Raw genomic sequence first — 15,675 nt, 5'->3', positions numbered from 1 at the left:
TAATTCTTGATAGGGTTTGCCACCATCTGCTTGAGCACCAGCGTCCAGAGCAGTCAGGCTTTACACCAAAGAGGTCAACGATTGACCGTATCCTTGCACTTCGTGTCCTCACCGAACACAGACGAGAGTTTCGGCAGGGGCTGCTTGCAGCCTATGTTGATCTCTGTAAAGCGTTCGATTCAGTGAATCGGGATGTCCTCTGGAGGATTCTTGGTCTTCGTGGGGTGCCACCGAAACTGATCGATCTGATGTCTGAACTCTACTCTGGTACTGAGAGTGCTGTGAAGTGTGGTGGTACCATCTCTGACTTATTTCCAGTTGTTACTGGAGTTCGTCAGGGATGTGTACTTGCCCCCCACACTTTTCAGCACTTGTATGGACTGGATTCTAGGGAGGATGTCGGAGAGATCAAGTTGCGGTGCATCGTTTGGCAATGTCAAGATCTCAGACCTTGATTTTGCAGATGATGCAGTCATCTTTGCGGAGACTTTAGACATCCTCTTGGGGGCCCTCGAGGTGCTGAATGAGGAGTCGGAGCCGTTGGGATTACGGATTTCTTGGGTCAAAACTAAGATCCAGGCTTTCGGTGACATCTTGGATGCTGCTGTCCTGTCTGTGTCTGTTTGTGGTGAGGATGTTGAGGTCGGGGAGATTCACTTACCTTGGCAGTGATATTCATGTCTCCGCAGGTTGTGAGCCGGAGGTCAATAGACGTCTGGGTCGGGCCTGGGGAGTCATGGATTCACTGGATCATGGGGTGTGGCGCTGCCGGTACCTGTGCGGGAGGACGAAAGTCTGAGTCTTCAGGTCCTTGGTACTTCCAGTCTTGCTCTATGGGTGCGAGACTTGGACTTTGACCAAGGATCTGAGACGGAGACTTAATTCCTTTGGTACCAGGTCTCTTCGGAGAATCCTTGGCTATCGCTGGTCGGATTTTGTGTCCAACGAGCGGTTGCTGAGAGAGACTCGGATGAGATTTGTTACCTGCATAGTCCGTGAGCGTCAGCTGCGGCTGTATGGACATGTGGCTCGTTTTCCTGACGCTGATCCTGCTCACCAGATTCTCTCCCAGCTAGGCAGTCTCATGAGTGGGAGGCCAGTGGGCCGACCACGTGCCTCATGGTTGCAGCAGGTTGACCATCATCTCAAGGAGATGGGGATGGGCCTGGCATCTGCCTGGGGGATGGCCAGACGGAGGCCCCTGGAGTACCGGCGGAAAGTGGACGCAGCGACGCACTGTTCTGGCACATGCTCCCATACCTGACCTGACCTCTTCTTTTCCCCTTCTGAATGGGTAGCTCACTGTGTCACATCCACACAACACATATGTGCACAGAAGTGGAGGCTGCGACATCAAGAGGATTTTCTGGTACTTCTTGCTCAACACTTCTACCAGCTCATGAATAGGTAGGTATTGATTCTGCCGTTGTATCCAGAGTTCTTGCAATGTGTTCAAGCAGCAGAAGTGATATATACACAGCATAATTATGTCTGTATCTGTTGCATGCACAACAGCTCGATGGTGATCAAGATATTCCACACAATACGCAAGATGAGCAATAATCCTTGTGTCTGCCTCTTCATGTTCTTCACAAGGTAAGTCCAGAACTGAACTTGATGCTGATGTGATGGAAAGAGTGTGACCTTTGTTTTCCATCATACTACCAAGAATGATGGTCACTCCATCCGGAATAGCTTCAGGACTCTCACAAAGGGAAGTGCCAATGAAGTTCTGAAGATTTCCTTTATTTCTTGGATTCTTCATGAATAAATTCCAGTCCGGAATTTCTAGACTCTTGGATGGTGAGAATTGTCTTGCCTGGTCTGTCTGGTTTCTCCTCTGCTGCTCATCACCCTTCAAAGTATGGCTATCATCAAAATCATACTGATCACCAATGATGTTGACACAGTTGCACATTTCAGGTTTCAACTGCAGGATACACCTGCTTGCGAAGATACAGCTGGGGAAGTTCACCAAATGTTTTCGCACCCATTTTTTGGTATTTATTTACAAATGCCATTGTGTCTACCAGATAAACTGTGTATAGGTCACTCTGTGGGAATGATGGCAGCTGTAAAACAACATCCTGCTCAGCTTCAGCAATTAGCACTGCCACAAAATCAGACTCGTTGCCTTTGCGCATTACAACCCCCTGTGCTAAGCGTGGATCAACCTCAAACAGGGATGATGGATAGTCTGTCCACTCATGGGAAAATGCAATCTGTCTTGTGACTGGGTCGGCATCTCGATAGAAACACAGCACACGTGTAGTTGCAGTCTCATCTTGATAGATCCTGATTAAACTCTGTTTCCTTGATGGTTTTGATTTCTTCTGTGAGGAGAAAGTTACCAGCTTCAGTGGTTCAATCTTAATAGAGACCACCTCTTCTGCTTTCATAATGGCTTCCATGCCCTTAGCTTGAGCATGGACCAAGTCTTTTGAAGCAGCCTTCTCACTAGTTGCTCTATTGAGCAGAACCACTTGGTTGTTACACTGGAATGGGTTTATCATCTGCTGGCATATCACTTTCTTGATCTCCTCAACATGCATATGTTCTTCTGTTGCCTGCTTCTGTGTTTCTCCATGATGAGTAGATTCCTGTTGGCCTAGATTAGCCATAGACTTTATGTTCTCTGATACAGCTGTGAGAAATGGTGCTGTTTTCACATATTTATCTCGAGCAGCTGGTGCCTGAGATATGCGTTTGAACAGAGATGTCTTCCCTTCATTGTTGTATGTCAGCTCCAGGGCCATGTCACTCCAAACACCATTGAATTTTCCTTTGGAAGAGTGAACTGTGAAGTACCCAACCTGGATCCAGCAAACCTTAACCGAACTATGTTCAATAGAGTAAGAGGATTTTGGGGGTAGGGGTAACTTTGGTTGACAAAAATGTTAATTTTCTCTTTAAAAATTGATAGAACTCAATCAAATTTGCTGTTTTAATTAGCCATGGATACCATGTTCATATCACATTAAGAGAAATTAGTATTCTAATGCAGCATCTGCCTATGATAAGAAAAGTTCTAAAGGCCATCTTCAAAAAACGTTATTTTTAAGGCATTTTTCACAAAATTATGTACTTTTACGAGGTTTACTTTCACAAAGGCAATTTTTTTTTGTCATTTTACAATGCACTGATTGAATTCTTACATTTAGTTCACATTTATTTTTCATGAATGTGATTTTTTAATTTTTTTAGAAATTTTATTGACAATTGCTGTTTTATCAAATTTTTCAAATCTTCCTCAAACAAAAACGGCCGCCAAAATTTTTCGCAAGAGCTTATGAATTGCCAACATTGGTTTTCATGAACTGCAAACATATATCTAAACATCCTGGGGGTGTAAAATTTTATAGCAGAGGCTGTAAGGTCCAACCCTAAAACAGCCTCGTACACAGGTTGGCTCCCGGACTAAACAGAGATTACCAATTGGGAGGTAAAAAGCCTTGACTCAACTACAAGCAGGCGACATTAAGTTTCGAGTCCCCTACCAATTTCACCGGAGGGGACTGTAGGTTTGCTCTCTGTCTGTCTGTCCCACCTGTGGTTTTTCAGACTTTTCCCCATACTCTTCAACATATTGAACTGAAACTTGGTGCAAGGCTGTATTACGATAAGTTACAGAACATGTTGGAGTTTCAAGACGTTTCGTCAATTTTTCACAGTTATGCCCTTTTTGGACTAAGAAAACATCACATCGGTAGGGGACATGTATTGCAAAGCAATTCTCGCTCTTGTGATTATACATTTGCAGTTTATCAACAAATATCGTCTTTGATACATCATCTTTACAATTGACCTCAAAAAGAAATCTCTTTATGACCTTAAAATGACTTTGAAAAATATTTTTGCCTTTATTATGAAAAAGATTGTGAAAGCTCTTTGCAAGGTATTCCTTAAAGCAATTATAAAAAAAACAGTGGACTTTATCGACATATAAACATTCATTAATATTTATATTTTATTGCCAATGTGAAATATATTAATCGTGACAACAAGAAACCCGAGGCGTAACATCCTGTGCTTGCGAAGATTATTTTTCCCGAGATTGTACATCAGGTAAATAGCTCCATTAGTGCCAAAATGCTGACTGCCAGATGCCCGACGCTGCAAGCCATTTTACCACAATTTCTCTTCCCCATACATTTCCTAAAGACCCCTGTAAAGTTATCCCAGCTGGTTATCCAGACAGCATCGTAATCAGACTCTATACTCAATTGCCAATGGAAGATCTGACAGCAGGCCGAGGAGAATAGAAGATGCTTAGTATGCTTATAAAAAAATTATATAGTACTGAGAACATTGTGGCTAGCAGGATGGCCTACCTAGGGGTAAGCAAACTCACCTTGAAGCTGTCTAGCCTGAGTTTGAATTCCCGAGCCAGCGATAAACTATCATCCCGGTGTTCCGTAGACAGGGTGATTCTTTAATGTGTGTGCTGTCCCTCGGATGGATGTCAAACTGGGCGTCTCGTCTGTCAGTATTGGATGGTGGATAAATGATCGAACGGTGTGCTTATCGAAGAGTAGGAGAGCTATTGCCAGCACACTGGCCAATTAAAACAACTTCTTGCCCTGACTTCCTGTGTCGGAGTGGTGACCCATCCATTGTTTCAACCCAAGAAACTGCTTTGGTAGCACCGACACTCTCTATAGAGTATGGTTCACGATCTGATCTGAGAACATTGAGACGTAACAAATTGATGACATGTGTCGAAGTCATGCTCTTTGAACTTGAATTGATTCTATTACATATCTTATCCATCGTCCAAGCACCTATGGACAGTTGTTGGTTCACCCCCAAAAATTAAAACTACCTTAACTACCTACCATTTACAGAGCTCTGAAACAAATCGCATCATTTCTCGAAGATTTTTACACAGCCTTGTGATTGGGTGTGGGGGGGGGGGGGATGAGGGAGGGAAGGACACCAGCAGTCTTCCACTTGCCACCAAACCCTCCCTCAAACCAGATTCAATGGTGTCCGCTCTGAGTGTTGGAGGTTGGTGGTTTGAACCCTGGACAGTGTCATTCCAAAAACATTAAAAATTCTATGTGTTGCTTCCTTGCTTGACACTCAGCATTAAAAAGGATAGAACACAGACAAACAACCAAAATTTGGCAATACACAGGTTTTGATGGGTCTAATGGTCTCTGCTGAGCTGCGTTCAAGTTCCTTATCAAGCAACCCATGTTTTTTTTTTTGTTGTTTTTTTTTTGTATACCTTGTCGAGGCTCGTGTGAGAGCTCACACACAACGCACAACAAGGGGTTGAATGAGTCAAGAGGGGCGGGAGTGGGAAGGACAAAACAGTGGGGAACAGAGACATTAGTAGATCTGTGAAAGGGAGAGGGATGGGATGGGGAACATGGGGAATACAAGATGGACATTACAGGGACTTTCAGGAAGGAAAGCAGGGAATTTGAAGGAGGTGGGCTTGGGCAGATTATCGGAGGTAGAAAAGATCGGGGATTTGGATGGGGGATGATAAGAGGTGGTGGTGAACAGCTGTTTTGAAGGCCTGGAGGGAAGAATGGGAATGAATAGAGTGAGGGAGTTTATTCTAAAGGCTGGAGAAAAGAGGAATGAAAGAGTGAAGACTGAAAGATTGAAAATATGACTGAAAAGTCTTATTTTAAAGACTTTACAGATTTTGTGTTTTTTATCAATCATATTTATTTATCAAGGAAACATATTGATCCCAAGGCATTTTAACATTCATGTTGATGATCACCTATGTTCATCTTTCTCAAAGGATGTTTATAATCCTTGAAACCATATTTTTTTGCAGCATTCACGTTTGGAGTTATTCATACTTTGGATCTTCTTTTATCCTGTGATATTTATCATTCTCCTGGTTGTTATTGCTTTTAAAAAGCTTCCTATTTTCTGACCCCTCGTTTATTACCATTACTTTTCCTTCGTCTCCGAAACCTCTACATCTGAAGAAGTCGGTGACATATGAAGTGTCGGAATATTCAACAGTTCAGTGAGAAATGATCCAGATTGATTCCATTTCTACACCTCCTTTGAGATCCTGAACAACTGATTACCCCATACGTGCAAAGCAAAAAGCGGGGTTAAGCATTTGGTTCACTTAAGTCTGTCCTATCAAAAAACGTCAGTATATGATCAAGGAACAACTTTATTTAAATTGAATGTTATATTTTGAGCACGAATCGGAAAACGAACCTGTAGTGTGGCAGTTCTTTGGCTCTGAATTTGGCCCGGTTGCACATGCGCAGAGAGGAGTGAGATAATCTTATTGCTCTGTCTTTCTGCCTGCCTGTCAGTCAAACAAAACTGAAAATCATTCCAAGCAGGAAACTTACTGTTTTTAGGACATCATTAAAGATACAAAGAGGCACAAATAACTAATCCAACACATTAACTCGAGGGGGAGCACTCAGTAGAGTGCAAAACCTCTGCCGCCAATACTGCTAGGTCACTCAAGTGAACCTGATATCCTATTCATTCAATTTGACGTCAACAGTGCTCACAGAGTTATAGTTTGCAACTTTCCCTTTTACTTTTAACTTTTACAGACTCAATTCATTCGTCATAACTAGATTCCTTGAGACAGAAATTGATTTTACGTGGGTATATCCACCTGAAGTTCCAAAATCAGCCGCAATTATAATTTTAGGATGTTTTTTTGTTGGAAATCACTTATAACATGTAGAAGTGCAAAAAAAAAAAAAAATTCAAATATTTTTTCAAAATGGCCGCCATGGCGGCCATATTGGATTTTGGTCCAAGTTCAAAATCTAATGGCATGATCCTTGAACCATACCTAATCCCCCCACCAAGTTTCGTCAAAATCCGTCGAGGAGTTTTTCCGTAATACTGTTCACAAACAAACACAAACAAACAAACAAACAGAAAGGGCTGAAAACAGTAACCTCCGATCTTCAATGGCGGAGGTTAAATATGGTGGTGTAATAAACTGCATCAATGGCAGTAAACTTAAGAATTTATTTTTCTGCAACCTTTGAAATCTTTATTATATTTCAGTTAGATTGTACACTCGAATACTTTAGAACACGAATCACCTTTTGACACTTTCAAAACCCTTACATTTACCTGTACTTGGACCAAATATTACGACATTTTACATCATCTTGACCAATCAAACTTCCTACTCACAGACCCCGCCCTTGTCCCTGTTTCTCAAGACTGTGTGGAGTACGGTGTCCGATCAACCGCCTAGCTACCCTCACAAGAGGAGAGGGTATTGCATTTGGGTCCGTTTGTCTATCTGTTTGCACAGAACTGGAGTGTTTTTCTCCACAACCGCTTGTCAGATTGAGACTAAATTTTCATCATAGGAATGACTACACATGTAGAATATTTTAATAATTATTATGACGTCATAGGTCACGTGGTATTCCATCCATAATTGGTTGAACTGAAATTCTTATCCAAAAATCTGAAATTTCATTTATCTGATCTATGACCCGATGTGAGTGAAGAATTGAACTTATGACGTTCATAACCCATGCCAAGAAACTGTGACATCATAGGGTGCACATATGATATGGGCATATGGCCCATAATAGCAGTGGGCCATAATAGTAGCGTGTTTAGTTAACGATGGTATTTTTTTCAGAATGAATGTGCGAGGTGAGACTACTGCATGTGCTCTACGAGTGCCGTTCTAGTTTTTTTTTTCTTTTTTTTTTGGAAACAATATTTGAGGCTCGTTGAAGAACTAGTACACTGAACAGGTGAGGACGTAACAGGACAAAAGGAACAGGAGAGAGAGAGAGAGAGAGAGAGAGAGAGAGAGAGAGAGAGAGAGTAAGAGAGAGAGAGACAGTAAGAGAGAGAGAGAGAGAGAGAGAGAGAGAGAGAGAGAGAGAGAGAGAGAGAGAGAGAGAGAGAGAGAGAGAGAGAGAGAGAGAGAGAGAGAGAGAGAGAGAGAGACACACCAATATCAGAATTGAAGGCCACAAGAAAGGGAGACTTGGACAAACAATGGGGGGCAGGAGAGGTCATGTGGGTTGTACAACATGGATACAGAAGGAAACTATCCAGGGTTTTTAAACAATTATACAGCACTGAGACTGACCTCTTGAAGGTTATCAGTGATATGCTGTACAATGTGGACCAAAGATGAGCTACAATATTAATACTTCTGTCCCTATTGGCTACTGTTGACACAATTTATCATAATATTCTACTTGATCATCTTCATTTTATGTTTTGGTATGACTGGACCTGTTCTTCAATCATTTAAATCGTATATTACCCATTGTACATTCATTGTAAATATTGCTGGTTATTTATCTGAACCCATTAATCCATGCATCTGTGTTCATTTGAGATATGTTTTAGTCCACTTTTATTTATCTCTTTGGTACAATTTTACGAAATTTTAATTGTCACATACTGTAGATGAAACCAAGATCCACCTGTCTCTGACACCTGGAAATGTGCTGTCTTCCAATAATGAATTTGTGTCTTGCTGAAACTCAAAAATGGTTGTCCATTAACCTTCTTAAACTTAATGCTCCCAAGACTATGATGTTTATCCTTGGTTTTTCATCAGTGCATCAGTCCTTGCAAAGCTTCAACCTCAGTGGTGGAATTTTTCGATCATCACCTGATCATCACTTTGAGGTTAGGTCTCCAACCGAGGTGCCACAATGGGCCCAACTCTTTACCTTAATCCACCCATCGCTAAAACATGCAAATATGGTTTCTTTAATTTGAACAATGTTGCCCAAATCTGCTAACTCATGAACCAAAACTGTTGGTTCACACACCCATAACATCGCATTCGAACTATTGCAATTCCTCGCTGGCAAGCTTTCCTGCTTTTCTCTCAATACACTTGCAAATTTGTTAGCAGCCAGGCTCGAAAATTTGATCACATCACTCCAATTCTCAAGACACTCCACTGGCTTCCATTAAATCAACGTATAGATTTTAAAGTTATGTTTATAATCATCAACGCTATAATAAATTCGTTCCTGTCTATATGTCTAACCTTATTCCACCGTATTAGACCTTACACCCCTGTGGGGAAGCAAAGGTCCAACACCAGAAATTTCCTGGTTGTTTCCCACACCAAGATGAAGAATTTTGGCGATCAAGCATTGTTCAGTTATGCTTTGAGACTGTGGAACTCTTTTCTTTTTATGTCTACACTGACTCATCAATCACAGTTGTCAAACCTCTTAAAGCCTTGTCTGTTTAAGTTGGTTTTTTTCTTCATTTTTACCATTGTTCGTGTGACTTAAAAAATTTTTACTCATTTTTAATTTTTGCTCTTCCTTGTAAAGTCCTTTGAGATATATTTAGATTCAAAATGCTATATTCTACAATAAAAAAATGGATTTCATTGATAGTGAGCATATTCTGAATCCCAACAAATTATACGCAATAATTTGTAAATTCATACGATAAATGTACGAGAATAATGTGCAAGTCAACTTCATACAGGGCAGGAATTTGTAATTGTTTAGGAGTGCTGGTGATAACTCACCTATTCGTCATCAAAAGACACCGTGGGATCTTTAACACCCACCATGAGGCATGAGCAAATGCACTCAGATGGGTCTCCAACTTATAGTCCATTCGAGGTAGTGCACACTCATTGAAGTAATACCCTGCCCTTGCAACACCAATCTGAACTTGAGACCAGAGACCAGTGTGGTGCCTTTGTGCCATCCAGTCCAATTAATCTGTTCTTTATAAAATAAAATGCCAACTCCATGTATCTCATTTTAGAAATAACCTGCTTTATCTATAGTTGCTCGTTATCATAATTACATGCTCTACATAGTGATTACATCCTTGATGTAGCTCTTTATAATAATTACCTGTGATGGTCACCCTTCATTGTCATTGCTGACTCTACATAGTCATCATCTTCTTTACATAACTATTTCTAGTAGTTACCTGTTCTACATGGCTTTCTATAGTAATTACCTGCCCTAAATACCTCTTTGTAATAATTACCTGCTCTAAATAGCTCTTTATAGTAATAACTTGCTCTTAATACCTCTTTGTAATAATTACCTGCTCTAAATACCTCAATAGTAATTATCTGCTATAAATACTACTCTAGTAATTACCTGTTCCAAATACCATTTTGTAGCAATTACCTGCTCTCGATATCTCTTTAGAGTAATTGCCTTCTCTAAATTCCTCTTTATAGTAATTACCTGTACTAAATACCTTCTTCTTCTTCTTCCTCTTTCGGCTTGCTCCCGTTTGGGGTCGCCACAGCGGATCAACCGTCTCCATTTCGCTCTATCCTCCACATCTTCCATTGACACTCCAACCACCCGCATGTCCACCCTCACCATATCCATGAACCTCTTCTTTGGCCTTCCTCTTCTCCTCCTGCCTGGCGGCTCCATCTTCAACATCCTTCTCCCGATATACTCCGCTTCCCTGTGCACATGTCCAAACCATCTCAATCTCGCCTCTCTCACTTTGTCTCCAAACCATCCTACCTGCGCTGTCCCTCTAATGTACTCATTTCTTATCCTATCCATCGTCGTCACTCCCAACGAGAATCGCAGCATCTTTAACTCTGCCACCTCCAGCTCCGCTTCCTGTCTTTTTGTTAGTGCCACCACCTCCAAACCATACAACATAGCTGGTCTCACTGCCGTCTTATATACTTTCCCCTTCACTCTTGCAGCTACCCTTCTGTCACAAATCACTCCTGCAACTCTTCTCCACCCACTCCATCCTGCCTGCACTCTCTTTTTCACTTCTCTCCCACACTCTCCGTTACTTTGGACAGTTGATCCCAAGTATTTAAACCAATCCACCTTCCCCACCTCAACTCCTTGCAACCGCACCATACCACCACCCTCCCTCTCATTTACGCACATGTACTCCGTCTTACTCCAACTGACGATCATTCCCCTTCTCTCCAGTGCGTACCTCCACCGCTCGAGGCTCGCCTCAGCCTGCTCCCTACTCTCCCTACAGATCATGATGTCATCCGCGAACATCATAGTCCATGGGGACTCCAGTCTGATCTCGTCCGTCAACCTGTCCATCACCATTGCAAAGAGGAAAGGGCTCAGAGTCGATCCTTGGTGCAATCCCACTTTAACCTTAAACAGGTCCGTCATTCCTACCGCACACCTCACCGCTGTCACACTGTCCTCATACATATCCTGCACGATCCTCACATACTTCTCCACCACTCCCGACTTCCTCATACAATGCCACAACTCCTCTCTTGGCACCCTATCATAAGCTTTCTCTAAATCCACAAACACACAATGTAACTCCTTCTGGCCTTCCCTATACTTCTCCATCAACATTCTCAAAGCAAACATTGCATCAGTGGTGCTCTTTCCTGGCATAAACCCATATTGCTGCCCACAGATCGTCACCTCTCCTCTCAACCGAGCTTCCACTACTCTTTCCCACAACTTCATGGTGTGGCTTAACAACTTTATCCCTCTATAATTTCCACAGCTCTGCACATCACCCTTATTCTTGAAAATCGGAACCAGTACACTTAATCTCCACTCCTCCGGCATCCTCTCACTTTCCAAGACTTTATTAAACAATCTGGTTAACAACCAGACAGAGGAGTACGTGCACTGAGGGTGGACAAGGAGGCCTATGTGCGAGGAATCTGTGAGGGGGAAGAGCATCACCTGTGGACAGGTGATTCTCGTCCTGCTTACAGGGGAATTCGCGCATTACGTTCATCCAAGCCCATCCCTCGGAGCACTGCAGTTCGAGCAGAGAGTGGTAGGCCCTTGACAGAGGAGTCTGAAGTGAAGGCCCGCTGGGCCGGTTACTTTGAGCGGTTGTACCAGGCTGATCCCCCAGCTGTCGAGTTGGATGTCAAGGGTGTTACAATCCCTGTTGCTGACCGTCGAATCAACTGTGGTCCACCTTCGCTTGTGGAAACACGGGCTGCGGTGAACCAGTTGAAACGGGGCAAAGCTCCAGGGATCTGTGGCATCCATGCCGAACTTCTCAAGGCTGGTGGAAATGCTGCACTCGTGTCGTTGCATGCAGTTTTGTGCTCTGCCTGGAACACAGGCATCATCCCAACTGACTGGAAGAGGGGCCTTGTTGTCCCTCTCTGGAAAGGGAAGGGTGATCGCCAAGACTGCAACAACTACCGAGGGGTGTCGCTGCTCTCAGTGCCGGGCAAGGTCTTTGCTCGGATAATTCTTGATAGGGTTTGCCACCATCTGCTTGAGCACCAGCGTCCGGAACAGTCAGGCTTTACACCAAAGAGGTCAACGATTGACCGTATCCTTGCCCTTCGTGTCCTCACCGAACGCAGACGAGAGTTTCGGCAGGGGCTGCTTGCAGCCTATGTTGATCTCTGTAAAGCGTTCGATTCAGTGAATCGGGATGTCCTCTGGAGGATTCTTGGTCTTCGTGGGGTGCCACCAAAACTGATCGATCTGATGTCTGAACTCTACTCTGGTACTGAGAGTGCTGTGAAGTGTGGTGGTACCATCTCTGACTTATTTCCAGTTGTTACTGGAGTTCGTCAGGGATGTGTACTTGCCCCCACACTTTTCAGCACTTGTATGGACTGGATTTTAGGGAGGATGTCGGAGAGATCAAGTTGCGGTGCATCGTTTGGGAATATCAAGATCTCGGACCTTGATTTTGCAGATGATGCAGTCATCTTTGCGGAGACTTTAGACATCCTCTTGGGGGCCCTCGAGGTGCTGAATGAGGAGTCGGAGCCGCTGGGATTACGGGTTTCTTGGGTCAAAACTAAGATCCAGGCTTTCGGTGACATCTTGGATGCTGCTGTCCTCTCTGTGTCTGTTTGTGGTGAGGATGTTTAGGTCGTGGAGAGATTCACTTACCTTGGCAGTGATATTCATGTCTCTGCTGGCTGCGAGTCAGAGGTCAATAGACGTCTGGGTCGGGCCTGGGGAGTCATGGATTCACTGGATCATGGGGTGTGGCGCTGCCGGTACCTGTGCGGGAGGACGAAAGTCCGAGTCTTCAGGTCCTTGGTACTTCCAGTCTTGCTCTATGGGTGCGAGACTTGGACTCTGACCAAGGATCTGAGACGGAGACTTAATTCCTTTGGTACCAGGTGTCTTCGGAGAATCCTTGGCTATCGCTGGTCAGATTTTGTGTCCAACGAGCGGTTGCTGAGAGAGACTCGGATGAGATTTGTTACCTGCATAGTCCGTGAGCGTCAGTTGCGGCTGTATGGACATGTGGCTCGTTTTCCTGACGCTGATCCTGCTCACCAGATTCTCTCAGCGAGGGAGTCTCATGAGTGGAGGAGGCCAGTGGGCCGACCACGTGCTTCATGGTTGCAGCAGGTTGACCATCATCTCAAGGAGATGGGGATGGGCCTGGCATCTGCCTGGGGGATGGCCAGACGGAGGCCCCTGGAGTACCGGCGGAAAGTGGACGCAGCGACGCGCTGTTCTGGCACATGCTCCCATACCTGACCTGTTAACAACCCCACTGCCATCTCTCCTAAGCACTTCCATGCCTCCACTGGTATACCATCTGGGCCAACCGCCTTTCCACTTTTCATCTTCTTCATAGCAGTCCTCATTTCATCCTTACTGATCCACCCCACTTCCAGATTCACTATCTCCACCTCTTCCAACCTTCTCTCTCTCATTTTCTTCATTCATCAGCTCCTCAAAGTACTCCATCCACCTTCTCAACACACTCTCCTCGCTCGTCAGCACATTCCCATTTGCGTCTTTTATCACCCTAACCTGCAGCACATCCTTCCCAGCTCGGTCCCTCTGTCTTGCCAATCGGTATAAATCCTTTTCCCCTTCTTTTGTATCCAACTTCTCATACAGCTCGTCATATGCCTTTTCCTTGGCCTTTGCCACCTCTCTTTTTGCCTTTCGCCGCCACTCCTTGTACTCCTGCCTACTTTCTTCATCTCTCTGACTATCCCACTTCTTTTTCACCAACCCCTTCTTCGTTATACTTTCCTGTACTTCCTCATTCCACCACCAAGTCTCCTTATCTTCCTTCCTCTGTCCAGATGTCACACCACGTACCTTCCTAGCTATCTCCCTCACAACTTCTGCTGTCGTTTCCCAATCATCCCACCCATCTTTACCACCATCCAACACCTGTCTCACCTCCTCCCTAAATTTCACGCAACAGTCTTCCTCCTTCAGCTTCCACCATCTGGTCCTTGGTTCAGCCCTCACTCTCTTCCTCAACCTCACCTCTAAAGTCATCCTACAGACCACCAATCGATGCTGTCGAGCTACACTCTCCCCTGCCACCACCTTATAGTCACTAATCTCTTTCAGGTTACATCTCCTGCTTAAGATGTAATCCACCTGTGTGCACTTTCCTCCACTCTTGTATGTCACCCTGTGTTCCTCCTTCTTCTTGAAATACGTGTTTACCACTGCCATTTCCATTCTTTTTGCAAACTCTACCACCATTTGCCCTTCCACATTTCTCTTGTTAAGACCGTACCTACCCATCACCTCCTCATCCTCTTTATTCCCTTCCCCAACATGCCCATTGAAATCTGCTCCAATCACCACTCTTTCATCCTTGGATACACTCTCCACCACTTCATCGAACTCACTCCAGAAATCTTCTTTATACTCCATCTCACACCCCATATGTGGGGCATATGCACTGATGACATTCATCATCACCCCTTCAATTTCCAACTTCACACTCATCACTCGGTCAAACACTCTCCTCACCTCCAATACCCTCTTGACATAATCTTCCTTCAGGATTACCCCGACACCATTTCTCCTCCCATCCACACCATGGTAGAACAGTTTGAAATCACCTCCAATGCTCCTAGCCTTACTCCCCATCCACATGGTCTCTTGTACACACAGTATGTCCACCTTTCTTCTCTCCATCATATCAGCCAACTCTCGCCCTTTGCCAGTCATCGTCCCAACATTCAGAGTTCCAACTCTCACCTCCACACTTCTTCCCTTCCCCCTCTCCCACTGCCTCTGGACTCGCCTTCCCCGTCTCCTTCTCCTCCTTCGCCCAGCAGTAGCACAATTTCCACTGGTACCCTGCTGACGACCGGTACCGGTGGCGGTCGTTGGTAACCCGGGCCTCGACCGATCCGGTATGGAAATTCGTTTTGTTGTCCGCCTAATGATTTGGCATAGGTTTTTACGCCGGATGCCCTTCCTGACGCAACCCTGGTCGCCTCTTACGACACACAGGGTTCTTCTTCTTTTTCTTCTTCTTCTTCTTCTTCCTCTTCTTCCTCTTCCTCTTCTTCCTCTTCTTCTTCTTCCTCTTCTTCTTCCTCTTCTTCTTCTTCCTCTTCTTCTTGTTGCTCTTTTTGTTGTTCCTGTGCTTCTTCTTCCTCTTCTTCTTCTTCTTCTTCTTCTTCTTCCTCTTCTTCTTCTTCCTCATCTTCTTCTTCCTCTTCCTCTTCCTCTTCTTCCTCCTCTTCTTCTTCTTCTTCCTCTTCTTCTTCCTCTTCTTCTTCTTCTTCCTCTTCTTATTCTTCTTCCTCTTCTTCTTCTTCCTCTTCTTCTTCTTCCTCCTCTTCTTCTTCTTCCTCTTCTTCTTCTTCCTCCTCTTCTTCTTCCTCCTCTTCTTCTTCTTCTTCCTCTTCTTCTTCTTCCTCCTCTTCTTCTTCTTCTTCCTCCTCCTCCTCCTCCTCCTCCCGTTCGGGGTCACCACAGCGAATCATCCCTTATGATCCGCATACTGATTTGGCAT

Source organism: Eptatretus burgeri, chromosome 9 (assembly GCF_056783735.1).
Source record: "Eptatretus burgeri isolate ZD-2024b chromosome 9, Ebu_testis_v1, whole genome shotgun sequence".
Classification (NCBI taxonomy): domain Eukaryota; kingdom Metazoa; phylum Chordata; class Myxini; order Myxiniformes; family Myxinidae; genus Eptatretus; species Eptatretus burgeri.
This window is presented reverse-complemented; position numbering follows the sequence as displayed.